This window comes from Trachymyrmex septentrionalis, unplaced genomic scaffold (assembly GCF_001594115.1).
Source record: "Trachymyrmex septentrionalis isolate Tsep2-gDNA-1 unplaced genomic scaffold, Tsep1.0 scaffold165, whole genome shotgun sequence".
Lineage (NCBI taxonomy): Eukaryota > Metazoa > Arthropoda > Insecta > Hymenoptera > Formicidae > Trachymyrmex > Trachymyrmex septentrionalis.
The window spans coordinates 83,016-97,543 of record NW_017304811.1 but is presented as its reverse complement, the minus strand read 5'-3'; the positions used below and the strand labels follow the sequence as shown (position 1 = coordinate 97,543).

At 36.6% G+C, this 14,528-nt stretch overlaps 1 protein-coding gene across 3 annotated transcripts in view; it reads left to right on the top strand.

Annotated features, from left to right (window-relative positions):
* Positions 1-14,528, top strand: part of LOC108746309 — a 260,533-nt gene that overhangs the window by 202,767 nt on the left and 43,238 nt on the right. For 2 of the 3 annotated variants that reach the window (XM_018483001.1, XM_018483002.1), the window contains one exon: positions 1,157-1,229. The gene's annotated coding sequence lies outside the window, so the exon portion shown is untranslated. Of the gene's footprint in view, positions 1-1,156; positions 1,230-14,528 lie in introns of those variants that run through there. The other variant, XM_018483003.1, reaches the window with a different exon arrangement.

Sequence of the window (14,528 nt, the reverse complement as noted above, 5' to 3'; positions counted from 1 at the left end):
CTCTCTCTCTCTCTCTCTCTCTCTCTCTCTCTCTCTCTCTCTCTCGACCTCGGCGCGCCGCAGTTTCCCTTTTGCCGCCCCAACCGCTCTTTCGTTCTCTTTAACATCGCGCCAGTGGCGGCGACGAGCGCTTTGAACTTTTCCAATTTTCACGCGATGAGATTCAACTACGGAAGCGAATGAGACGTCAGTTGTAATGTATAGAAAACGATCCTTAGTGGCGTTTATGGTGACGATGTTACATTTCCCTTATGTGTTAACGAGGTGATCTCAAAGGAAAATGAGAGCAGATGTCCCGGGAATTTTAGATAACGCCAAAAAGCGCAAGCTTTTAATCTGATCATTTAAAAGGTACAGAGACTATGAATATATGTATATATGCGGAAATTAAAACATCGCGTAAAATGCGTATTGCCTCGACCGTGACACAACGTGCGGATACCAACGAGAACTTACCTACTATAACTATAGTAGTATGACCAGATATTTCCGGATGTAAAATGGGACAATTTTGTTGGGTGGGAGAGGAGTAATAAATGTTTGCAATAAATAAACACTTTCTTCGTGGCATTTTAAATACAAATTATTTGTATTTTACTACATTTTCTATGCACGTCCGATTAATAATTCGTTTCCACCAGTAGATTATTCTCGATTCAACTTACTCTTCATCTTTTCTAATTCTTAAAATTAAAAAAAGATGAAGAATAAGTTGACCCGAGATTAAAATTAACTTATCAGTAGAGAAATGGTAACACTCTCGAAAATATAATAGTATGCAAACATATCTGACCAGAGCCCAGTTTCATCAATGTAAAATGAATTCTAATCTCGATTTAATGTATTTATTTTTTTTTTTTATGAATTAAAGGCACCGCCAATGTTTTAATTGTGAATTTTGATAGATAAATTCAAATTTATAAAAAAAAAAAATAAGTAATATAAATCTAACTTTTATGACGGCAAAAATTTGTTACAGTTTTGACAAGTATAGAACTTTTTCCGATTTTTATATAATCCGGAACAAATTTGTTCTATTTTACGAAGGCCGCTATTATTGACGGAATAGTTAAAATTCATATTGCCGGCAGAAGGTTAATACAATCGATGCGAACGTGCACCAGTGATTAATGATCAATTCAACGTTTAATTTCAGAATGCCGACCGCTGAGCGACATGATCACACCGTCCATGTAGCCCAGGAGAAGTTATCCCAGTTCGACACGTAGGTAAGCAGCACGATAAACTGGCTCCAGCGACCCAGGCTCGGCGACTTCAAATTCAATTGCCGGCCTGCCACTTAACATGCCACGGGCAACGAACCGCAAATTCTTGCGCCGCGCGGCGCAAATGCGGTAATTCCATTAAGAACGTTCGTTAAGCACGCGGCACGAAAGAAAGATTTCCCGAGAGTACTTAATACTGTAACGAGTTTGCCGTAGCGGCATGCTGTTGACGACGTGAGCGTTTCCCGTGAAATACTACGCGTGGAAGAGAGGATGCACGGTGACGAAATTTCGGAATTTCAGTTTTTCGAAAATTCGTATTCTTCTGTCGTGGATACGCACGCGAGAAGAAGAATCCTCTGTTTACGTGCGGCATTGTACGTTGACAATTGTTAAAATGTAATTGAATGTGTGCATCATAAATAAGCTCGTTGCACTTTGATCTCCGCTCTGATGAACTCTAATCTAGGAGATGACGATACACATGAAAGTGGACCATCGAGCGCTCGCTCGCTTATCCACCCTGCGGTAAGCTTCTCACGGTCCCAGATTTACATTTCGGGGACACGCATATACGCTTTTCGCAATTGAAATTCAATTTATTAGGGGTTTTGCGAGCGGACCGCGGTTAACTTTGCGCGGATGCGCGGCTAGAAGCGAAAAGGACGAATAAATCCGCGCGTGGTTTTACTCTCGGTGATTGACTCGATTGCCGGTGCTTCCGGTTTATCTATTGACGCATATATACAGGTAAATACGCGGACGAGATGCTGCCATTTAGCCGAGCCAATTAATTAACACGCGCACTGTTGCCCCCTTTTTCATTTCGATACGTGTGCTCCCATTATACACGTTTCGTATATCGGATATCGAGGTCGAAAATGTAGAACATTATCTGGTAGTCGAAGTTCATACCTCAACCACTGCTTTTGTATTCTCGGGTTATGAACGAATGCTGGTTTTATAACGAGATATCGGAAATACGAGTATAATACAGTCTTTATTTGCTTCTTTATCTCGTTTCGTTTAGGATCGTAATTTTTATGAAGCAATTGCATTAATATAAATCTCGTATATAAAATATAACTAAATTTTGATCGGACGAATTACATCTTTATACGCCATATATATGTTTGTATAAATTTCCGACATAAAAAAAAGTTGCGGATTAGTTAATGTGATTAAATATGCCGGTAACACGCAATAATAATTGTACACTAATTGTGATTTAATAGTATGTATAGTAATTATATAATATACGCGGCAAATGTAATTAATTTGAAATAGCGCTATCGACTCTACGGTCCAGTAATCACGAAAATCGAGATTAGTTGAAATGACATACGGATTATCTCTCTCGCAAAGTAACTCTCAATTCATTATTGTGTATTTAATATCTCACGTTTAATACGCATTGACGAACTATTGTGCGGCACATCTATTCGACATCTAATTTTCATGAAATTTCCATTGTTATAATCACTACGTGATTCATAACTAAACACTTCGCTGATATCTGATGAGAATATTATGCGCGTATAAAATAATCAGGGCGGAGGAATAACAGAAAAATTTTCAATTAGGTAGGCGATTTTAATGATTCAAAATTACCGAGAGAAAGAGAGAAAAAGACAAAAGGGAGGAAAAGACAAAAGAAAGGAGAGTAAGTATAGAAATCGTTAAATGAACGAACGCACGCACCGCTTGCTGTAATAATTTGCTACGGGCGTAAGGCCATATGCATTTCAATGCCAATATTAACTGATTTTAACCCTCCGGAGTTAATGCTAAAATTAGTAACATAGTTACTGATGCTGGCTACGAGATCCATTTAATTTATATTAATTAACACTAGAGTGCTATACGGATATATAAATTTTGCGTATAGCGAGATCATTGAGCACTAATCTATGCTTTCAATGGTATTACGAGATCCATCCTCTATACTAAAAAATAGAACAAGCGGAGACTATCTTTTAAAAATTTTATCCGTTTTTTTAAATATATTAGTTTTGATCTAATAGTAAGTATTATAACGGAGAGTATAAATGATTTCAATTTTCAAACACTTTTGTATTCCTGTTTTGTGTTATTATTTTATTTAAATGTATGAAATACACACACACATACACAACACACACACACACACACACACACACAATTGGATTGAGCTATATAATTTAAAGGTTAAATTTAATGTTGTGCTTATTTTGTCTTTCCTTTTAAGTTGATAATTAGATTATTCGTGTTTATAAAAATTCAGATTATAAGTATTTCGTCATTAAAAATGTAAAATGTGTGAAACACTTGTGTTCTATTTATTAAAAGTGGCTTATTTTCATGTACATATTTTTTACATATTGGTAGAAACGTACAATATCACAATAATCTTCTATGGTTTAAAAAAAGACATAAACTAATTTCAAGGAACTAAAATGACATAATTCGTATAGAAAAGAATAAATATTAAGTATATATTTTAATAAAAATAATCCAAATTTAGAGATATAATAATATAACATAAAGAAAATTGTATTGTTTGACACTTCTTGACAAATAAATTTATAATTGAATGGATCCAGTAGCTCTGGAGAGTTGAATCTGGCGAAATTCAATGTACGCGTTTCGCCTGTGTCGAAATGGATCTGATGTCGCGTAAACATGATTAAACAGCGAGAATAACCGGCTCTCTCATGTGATTTCAATTATTCCCGGCGCCCGATTTCGGCGTTGCGCAATTAAGGGAGAAGGGCTACGGTATTGGGATCTTGAATCAAGACCACTCTAGGTCTGCACGATGCCAATTACGTCTCTCAATCGTCTTGACTGGAACGGTCGCTTTCTCCATTTACTTCGGCATGTAGGTGTGCCTACCTACCTATTGCCGTCGTCTACATCCCGGTCGATTTACGGTCGGACGAGAGAACGGGAGAGCGGTAGAGCGAAGGCACGCCGACCAGAATTTCATTTCGTTGGAGGTACATTCGGTATCCTTGGGGAGTCGTCTGTGCCCGCCCCGCAGCTTTTCCCCGCAGCTTTTCCCCGCAGCTTTTCCGGCGAATTTAAAGGATGTCCGTCATCTTGACGGATCTCACGCACCGTCCCTCGACGCCGTAAAAGTGGATTTAAAGGGATGTACGGCCGTCGCGGGGACACGACGGAAATGTAACCATATTGTATCGACACGACGGAGTTTCGTCGCGCCACTTGTCACGGTCGCTACTTCGGAGAGGATCTCTTCTTGTCGTGCTCTCGTGGAAGGTGCCGTAACTCTACGCGGCTCACTCGTTCCCCGGAATACCGCGGCTTTTCCTTTATCCTGCGCGAGATAACCGAGAAATTAGGTTGCCGAGAAATTACGGAGATGATACGAATGCATTTTTAAAGTCGATAAATGAAAATACTTCTCATGTTACCATGTACATCAATTATTTACATGCTTCCGATCGTATCGATAATTCAATTAACTTGAAATTGTAATATGAACATGGAAATAATAGGTATTTCATATTTTCAGACCGTTTTCAGATAATCCGGCAGTGGTATTAGTAACTCGGTTTATGTTCAAATACACAATTAAATTTCAAATTAATGGTTTGATATATTTTCTGTCGTTTGATTAATTTGAAATTTAACCTGTCCAGAAGTAAAAACATTTCGTTAAATTATTTAACTACAGTTAATTGAAATTATTCGAAATGCATAAAAGTATGTAATTTTTTTTTATTTTTTTATTTTTTAACAGACAGAGTCTTTCGAACATCACAGCGAAGCCCTAATGATTTTCCTGTGAGTTTGCTTTATTATCGTCGAATTTTTCTCTGTCTATATATCTACAATAAAAGGTAGATTTTTATCGCAATCCGGTCCGTTCCATATTATATTCGAACAGCATACGAACTTTGTAATGATCATATAACTCGTTAATGGGATGTTTGAGGAACGGGGGAAAGACGCGGATACTCTCGAAAATTCGTGGTTACATCGGACGATCCGCGGCTCCGCGTTGCGGTAATATCATGCGAAATTATGCGGAAAATCGGTCCATCGCTTCCTGTGTGATCGCTCGCGTTGACCTTAATATCCACGACGCCACCAAGGTGGAAAAGAGGCCGCTCTATCGCGGTTCGATGCTCGAACGGGCCGCCATCGACAATGGGAAGTGCATTGCCAATGGCGTAGCGCGGCGCGGCACGGCATGCGATCGAGGGTACCGCATGGACATGATATGTGCACAGCTGTGTGCCACCCCCGCGAGAATGTATGCGTCTTCGTGATCTGGCAGAATCGCACGGATCCAGCTTATATTGCATTTGCAACCGCGAAAGTTTCGGAGCGGGAGAGGAAGGGAAGGAAAACCGGTGGCTCGCGACACGATATATGTCCGCGAAGCGTTATGGTCCAGATAAGGCCATGTGGTTTTGCTCGCGTACCAGTGCAGCAGTCCACTAGTATAGCAGTAGGAATACCTACCTGCCTACCTACATGCTTTACCTGGTATGATTACCGAACGAAAAACGTGAAACGTGTCCGAGAAAGGATAGAACGTACGGTACGATTACTCATCTTGAAGAATACATAGAAGGGGGAATAAGGAGCTTTGAAAGGATCATGAGATGATTGACACGTGGGTAGAAGACGTGCATGTACTTCGGGTCCATTTTCAGGAAGTAATTTACAATAGCTGTCATGGATGATTGGATCTCTCGGTTAGTCGCACTGTGCGAGAAGTTTATGATAGAGAAAGCAAGAATAAATATAATAGAAATCATTCTATGCCATTTCAACCAGATTGGTCGCTTAATGTATAACGTAAAAACTACTGTACGCTATTGATTTAAAATGATTATTGCGATCAAACAAAAAATTTTTTAAAAATTTTAACTCGTAAAACGTATGTAAGTAAGCAATAACATTATCAAATTTTTAGAAATTATGAAACGGTTAACTTGATTAAAATAGCATGGAATGATCCTCTAACGTGATGAGAATGTAAATTGTTACTGATAGGGTTGTTAGTGGTAAGAGAAAACTGGGAAAAATCAGAGAATCAAGGAATTTATTAATCCAAAATTAAATTATTGTAATACCGATTCTAGATTTGAATTTTACTTCTTTAAATATCATTAAATTATAAAAGTTATAGAATTTAAAAAATTTTTCTAGAAAGCATGTTTATAATATTTCGGTAATCATACATTTTCTAAATTTGAATGAATTTATTATGAGATGTTTCGAAATTATGTAGGATCAAGATAAAAAATGTCTAAGACGATTAGAACATATGATGTTTTAGTGAGAAGATTAAATTTTAGTTAAAAAATGTGTGTGTGTGTGTGTGTGTGTGTGTGTGTGTGTGTGCGCGCGCGCAGAACAAGAATTTGATGAAATAAATAAATTAACAATCAAGAAACTCAGATTTATCTGAAAAGAGATCGCTGATATAAACAAAAATATAACTACTCTTTTTTCAGAAGTGAGTTTCAAGATTGAAGATTTTGTGTTAAAAATACTTTAAACGGTACGATAAAAGTTTTGCTTTATTTTGCCATTTTTTTATTGTACTCATTTTTTATTGTATTCGTTAATTTTTTATTATACTTTTTGTTTGTATAATTTAAAAGTTTTCATATTTTTTGCTTCGCTTTTTATTCAGTGCTCTTTTCAGACCTCAGTTAGAGAATACTTAGGGAAACCTTTTTTTCTATTTTGCTAATAACCCTGTAGGTAGGGTGTACAAAAAACGCGTGCAAAGAATGCAAATTCATTTTTATTTTAATTTCTGTAAAAGACGCTCCTCTCTATGTAAAAAGATGAATATTCGTGTCATTGTATAAATTATTCTACGTGTATAAGACAGACGTGCGAGGTAAACGCAATTGGGGAAAAATCCTGAAATGCGCAAGGCTACAGCTGGGCTTTCGGTCGTGGCTGGTCGCAGTTGTTACATCGGTACGTATAAGTATTTGCATCGGTTTATGTCAGAACGACAATAAAACATTGCTCAATGCACTGCACGATTTAAACGAGCCAAATGAGCCATTAATAGAAAATGTCGAAATTTGTGTATCCCAGATTCGGATAGAAATTAATCTATTTAAATTAAAGCAGCTCTGCGAATGTACGACGTTCCGACGGTCTCTGGGCACTCATAAATTACTTAATTAGCTAACGGGTATAGCTCGCGCGAAAAAGTTAGATAAATAACGCATGGTAGCAAAATTGTACTGCTTCATTAACTTCTGAAAAATCATTATTTGTTATGTCACGGATTCCGTGCGTGATATATAAGCTCGCATTTTCTATTACAATATTCTGTTATTAGACGACTGATTAAAGACCTTTGAACATTCACGTAAGCGCCTCGTGAGAAATTGATAAATGTAACTACGATTCAACAACACGATAATTTATCGATCGTATTCGTGAGAAACGATCGGGCTGCCCTTATAAAATATGATAAGGCCAGCAAAGCGCATTGAAAGTATTATTACGAGCTATATAATAGCGCGTCCCACGCTGTATCCGCGCCAATAATAAGTGACGTAAAGTGCCCAATTGATCGCGATCTTCGCCAGTTTCGCGCGAACGAGACCACTTTTCTGAGCCAACGAAGCTGAATTAATCGTCGCTCGGCGCCTCACTTGGCGTTTCCGTCAGCGTGAACACGACGAGCACCTCTTACGCTTTCCTTTCACGTCCGAAAGAGCAGCGATTTATCGTCCCTTATTTTCACATCAACCAGACAAAGCGAACAACGCACACATACAAACGAATCTCATGTTTTCGATTCATTTCTTAAAGAAGAGATTTCAAAAGCCACCCTATGTAATCAGACTTCTCAATAGCTGGTTCTTAATGCGTATTTAATTATTAATTCTTCAACGGTATCTATTGTTCGATAATTGCAACAGTGCTTTTATATCTCTCTCACCCATTTCAATGTATAAAGTATTAATGGTAACCAGTGTAGCGTACAAAGAATACAAAGAATCTGAATTCTTTTAACCTTTTTTTACTATTTAATTTATGAATTATTTTAACTTTTATTGATTGATTTTTTTTTAATTATACATCATTAATTTTATACAATATTATAAATTTTCGATAAATACACTCTTGATTATCACATTATAAGAGAAAAAAATGATTGCGATTATACTTTATCATTTTTTTCGGTGCCAACCATATATTTTTTGGTAGAACTATAAATATTACTACTAACATTATAACAGTATAAAAGTGGAACTCTTAACAATAACTATTTTACCATGCAATTTAATAGTCACAAACACCAAACATTTTTCTCTCAATACAGAAGCTTGGATTCGGGCATGCCTCAGACCGCATGTTTGCAATTCTTCACCACTGCAGTCGCATCACTGTGCATCTAAAAAGACAAGCGGCTACAAAACCATTGTCGATTCAATCTATGTCAAGCACGTCGTGTATCTTTGCCTCCCTTGAGACGTGTTTGCGGTGGGTTGCACTCGAGGGAAGGTGTTCCAAAATGTGTCTGACATTGCCGATCTCAATTTTCACGAATTTAGATTGACTAGCAATTCTTACCAGTTTCTTTATTCTCTCTTCTACTTTTTATCTAGATCTATTAAATCTATATTTTTAAAATAGATCTCTTAATAACCCCAGTTAAGTAACAGTGTGTGAATAATTAAACAATCAGTTAAATAATAATGTTGAATAATCAAACCTTTATGCTTCATAAAAGTTATTTTCACTGTGCTTTTACTTTTTACCTTTTACGATAATAGTTAAAAAAAAATATATTTTGGAATGCTATTATTTTTTTTACGAAAATTATATTTTTACCTGTGTAAAATATAGAACCGTTATTTGTAGTGCAAAGTAGTCTTGAGATAAATCGAAGGATTTTAAAAAGCTTACTTCTCGCTTTTGGTCTATCTTTGTAAAACCTTGCTTGCAAGACGTCGAGCAACCGAAACCCATCGAACGTTGTTGAACCAGGATCGCCGCTCGTTCGCCTGTTAATCGGCGGATGTACCGACAAGACGTGTCGTCAGCGTGTCGGCACGTATGCCTGTATACGCTTCGTCGACGGCGTGGGTTCTTGGAGGGTGAACCACGAGGATGAAGGGTCGGTCGGGAGGGCCTATTGTACTCAACCGACGCGATCTCCATGGGTTGGAAAGTACATGACTGTAGGAACACATTCAGGGGAAGAGAATGGTCGGACGATGGGGGCGGAGGTGACGACGAGAGGGAGGCGATTCCGAGGGACACGAAAAGAGTATTAAAGAGAACGCGAGGTCGATGCAGGGACGTGGCGTAGTAGTATGTACAAGGGGATGTGATGCGAATTCTCGTGAATGCACCGCAGCATTAGGTTGTAGGGACGGCTGGGCTTTGGTGCCACACATCCAACACCCTCGAGTTGCACCCTCGTGTAAAGAGAAAGAAAAAGAAGGTTAGCTATATCGTCGATGCAGTACACACTTCATATCCTCGGTTTTTTTTATTATTTCACACGTACGATTGTGGGGAACGCGAGCACAAAGCGAGCGCAGCGTAAAAGATCCGCGGAGCTCTGCCTAAGTTAACTCGCCGTTTCAATTACTGAAAGTTCGCCGCCGTCTGGATTAATAGATGCACCGAAAGGAAACCGAACAATGCGGTTCTTCGATCTTCGCTACTTGGGTAATGAATTCACTGGCGCGCACGCGCGCGCACATTCTCATTAGACGTAGTCTTTATCGTTAGATACATGGTAGATTCAACGATAGCCGTTGCATTCATCTCATGGCTGGCTTCCTCATGGATCCCTTCCACGATGAAACCGAACCCTTGAACAACAAACAGACGCCATTCTTCGATCATGGATATTCACGTCGAATACTTCGTTGAAACTTAAATAAACGTGAATAAAAAAGGAGAGCTTACAAGAGCTTGTAAATAGAATGGAATTATTTTACCAATTACAGTCACAAAAATACCAAAAACTTTTCTCTCAGTGCAACTTAAATAAACGTGAATAAAAAAAAAAAGAAAACTTGCAAGAACTTTTGTTCACGTTTATTGAATTACTTGGAGAGAAAAGTTTTTAGTATTTGTGACTATAATTACGTGGTAAAATAATTATTGTTAGAAGCTCCAGTTTTATAGTTTTACTGCTATGATACCTCGAAAACGATTATATATAGGTAATATCATTTCCGGAATGGTTATATCTTTTGGTACATTTGGTATATAGAACTATAAATGCAATTATAAATGAAATATAGACTAATAGAATAAGAATAAATTAAATGAAAGGAAGAATCTTATTTTTGAAGTGGATCTTACAGACTAGAGCTTAATAATATTCATATTTAATTTGAATATACATTTCTCAGTTCTATAAACTGCACACCGATTTTGTTTATTAGACTTGAAATACAATAAACTGAAATACAATAAACTGAAGTTGAAAATAACATTTGATTGTCAATTTGACTCCAAAGAATTTATTACGAAAAACACTGTTTATATAGAACTGAAAAATATATTTACGATTTTACATATGAATATTGTCGGGCTCCCCCAAGATCCACTTTGAAAATAAGGGAATTCTTTCTTTTATATAACTCACATAAATATAATATTATGTTATATTATTAAAAATAATATTATTATGTTAACATAGCAGAAATAATTATAATGGAGCTCCTGACCATAATATTTTACCATGCAATTATAGTCACAAATACTAACTCACGAAAACTTTTTTTTCAGCGTATTCTTACAATGGCCGACGGCAAATTCAGAAAATACAGATCCTTTCGAAATTAACGATAACAGCGATAATGCTATTGTTTATTTATCAAGCTGAAATTTAGCTCACCGTAGCAACCATATTATATCTCGGATTTCATCTAGACTGGTGGTTATGGATTAATTTAACTTCATCACTCCTCTGTGTACCGCCAGAATTACCGTTCTCGCGTCTGAAATACGGGAAATCGTATTTCATATGTCTCACGTACTTTACAGCTATAACCGAGAATATACCGACATTACAACTGATAATATCCGTCCCATAGCGTGTATTTCCGCGATCCATGCTCTTCCGTGCATTTAATAATCGCGCTGTGAAAGGCTGCAGGGTTCACATGAAGGACTTTAACATTCGATTGATAAGGCAAAGAGATACGGAAACGATTGCTATGAGACGACGATGGTACCTGTGGTGTGTGTACATCCGTACTTGGCGACTTTTCCCGAATTACTGGAACGCGGGACATCGCATTACATTCCCATTTGCACTCTCATTCCAGCTCCTATTCATAACTTCTGTAATAAAGAGACGCCCCACGCTACACCGTGTATATCGAGGATAAATGCGTGTTACTTGGTATCGTGTACAGATAGTGCTTTTCTCTACATAGTTTGTGCGAGAGATGCGTCTCGCTTCAGGCGATTTTACTTAAGTTACTAACGAAAATTAGACGTTTCGTGTATACGGCGATGGTCGAATATAAGTAAGCGATACCATATTTCTCTTACTGCATAATATCATGTTACACGCATATTTGTTCTTTTTATATTAATATCCAAACTAGTACGTAATATTTAAAAAAAAAATCATATTGTGTTACTCCGTTATTTGATCGCTGCGTCAACAGTTTATTAATTTTTACTAACTCTTTCTCTCTATTTTATTGATTTTATTTGTTATTTTTTAAATTTATATTATTTTATATTATTTTTCTTTTATATCCTATGTTATTCTTCTTTGTTTTCTTTCGATTACCTGTTACGTTCTTAGAGGGCTTGCCCTGGAACAGTAATAAACGCTATCTATCTCTGTCTTTTATACCTCTATAATTTTTTATCTTCGAAGAGGAATAACGCGAATTTCGTCATCCGAAGATACCCACATAATAGGGTTGTAAACCACAGAAAATCCTATCGAACCAGCGACAGCATCACGTGTGCGTGGTCACGTGTGGATTAACGCATATAGACATTTCACTCTGCATCGGCTACATCGAGCCCATGCGTCACCGCAAAGCAGGTGCAACGCATGCACGTCAATCAGATTTTCCGACGATCCGTGGACACACGTGGCGAACCGCATTTAGTTTGCCATTAGCATGTTTAAGATCCGCTAACGCGTTCGTCGCTATCGATTCACTTAGTTTGCAAACGATATCTCGCAAATGTAATCTCGCTTTCTCTCTGACGCATTTATACGCTCCGACGTCATTCCCGTCTATACCTCTGTTCCTGGACAGGAAAAGATGACGTTGGAGATAGAGCAAGAGAGCGTTTTCCGCGAGGCGTATATATTTTACGGCACAAAATTAGCGGCGCCGAGGTGGCGTCGTTATATCCGTGTCTGCAAACGAGACACGGAACGAAACCCAGAGTTTTCTATATCCGTCGTAGACGAATATGCTCGGCAATTTTCTCAAGTGGACGTTATTACGGCGGAAAGAACAAGGGACGTACGAAGTGGGTTGAGGGTGATTATCGAAGATTGCGGCGTGTACGCGGGGGTATCGTGAATGTATACTGGGTCACGAGTCCCGATCTGTCGTGAGATTATGTTGCTACACTGTAAGATCCGCCCGTTGTTGTACGGTTCCTTATTGTAAGCGTCCTTACGGCACGACTGCCGTATTCCGACGTTATAGGTTGCTAACGATGTTTGGTCAAACGTGGACCGCGACATAGTTTAATCGTAGGCAGCAAAATTGACCATAGTATCGGCTCATATTACATGCTCTTCATTATGCGTGGTCATGCTTATAACCAATAATCTCGACCGGTCGTGAGTTTCACTATTCACTGTTCCTGTTGCTTATTCCATACCTTTCTTAATTTATGAAAAAATGGTTATTAATAAATAGAAAATTGGAAATAAGAAATAGGTTTTGTATATTATGTTAAAATATAGTGTGTGTGTGACACATACAATCTAATTATTATGATATATAAAATCTGTATTGCTTTCTTCTCTCTTTACTGAGTTTTATATGTAATTGACCTAATTTAGTATATACGCTACAAATACGTCGTCAGAATGTTTAGGACCAAAATGTGATATAATTTTAAAACATATAATTTATGGTAAAATTATAAAACAAATATACATTAAATAGTAATTGTTTTTTTACTTAATTATTATATCTTCATATTACAATGCTGTGAAAAATAAAATTGGATTGCATATATTTTAAATTAAAAAAAACACAAAATTAAATCTTTAAAACGTTTGGTTTTAAACTTTTTGACGATAGTGTGTGTATGTACATACACACACACACACACACACACACACACACATATATATATATGCGTACATGTGTGTGTCTTTCTTCATAAAAATGATTATTAAATGTAAAACGAATAATACAAGTATATACGTATAACGTATATAACGAAATGTTGCTTAGCTAGTTACGGCCATTGCCGTATCTATTCTAACTTCCAAGATAAATTATAACATGCCGCTTTTTTAATGAAAATAAAACAAAAGCTATGACAGATTTTTTAACGAAATTATCATGATAAATGGCGACACGTGTGCCAGCGTTGTCGATCAAAATTAATAAAAAATTACCGTTCGTTATGTTACACACATCTATTCCCGGAAGATATTTCAATATTCAATCGATCTTTTGTCCTGATGTATACGATTTACATCAATATGTAAATGATTTATAGCACGAAATCATATTTATATTTACATAAAACTAATTGATATACAGAAAACAATTATTTCGGTTATTATATCAATCTTGGACAACGTTAAATAAGTTTTAACGCTGTAGGTCTTGGCTATTTCCCGGCTATTTGAAAAGCAGTATTAAAATACATGTGTATTTATTAAACAAACGATTAAATATATAAAACAATCTTGGACAATGTTAAATAAATTTCAACATCATAAGCTTCGTTACAAGTATTAGCTATGTCCAGCTTATGGAAAACAATGTTAAAAATATTTATTAAACATATGATAATTAATATAAAGCAATCTCGATCAACGTTAAATAAATTTTAACGCTACAGATATTGGCTATTTCCGGCTTATGAAAAATAATATTAAAATATTTGTTAAACATATGATAATTGATATAAAGGCCACTTTAAACAATGTATAATTTATGACAGAATTAAAAATAGGATTTTAATAATTTTGTTTGCTATAGAAAACGTTTGAAACATTAAAATACAAATATTAAAATACTCATATAAAACACGCATGGATATCAAAATACATAAAATTGTAGATACAATTTTGCCTCGATTTTTATCCTGTCATCTGTCAAATTATAA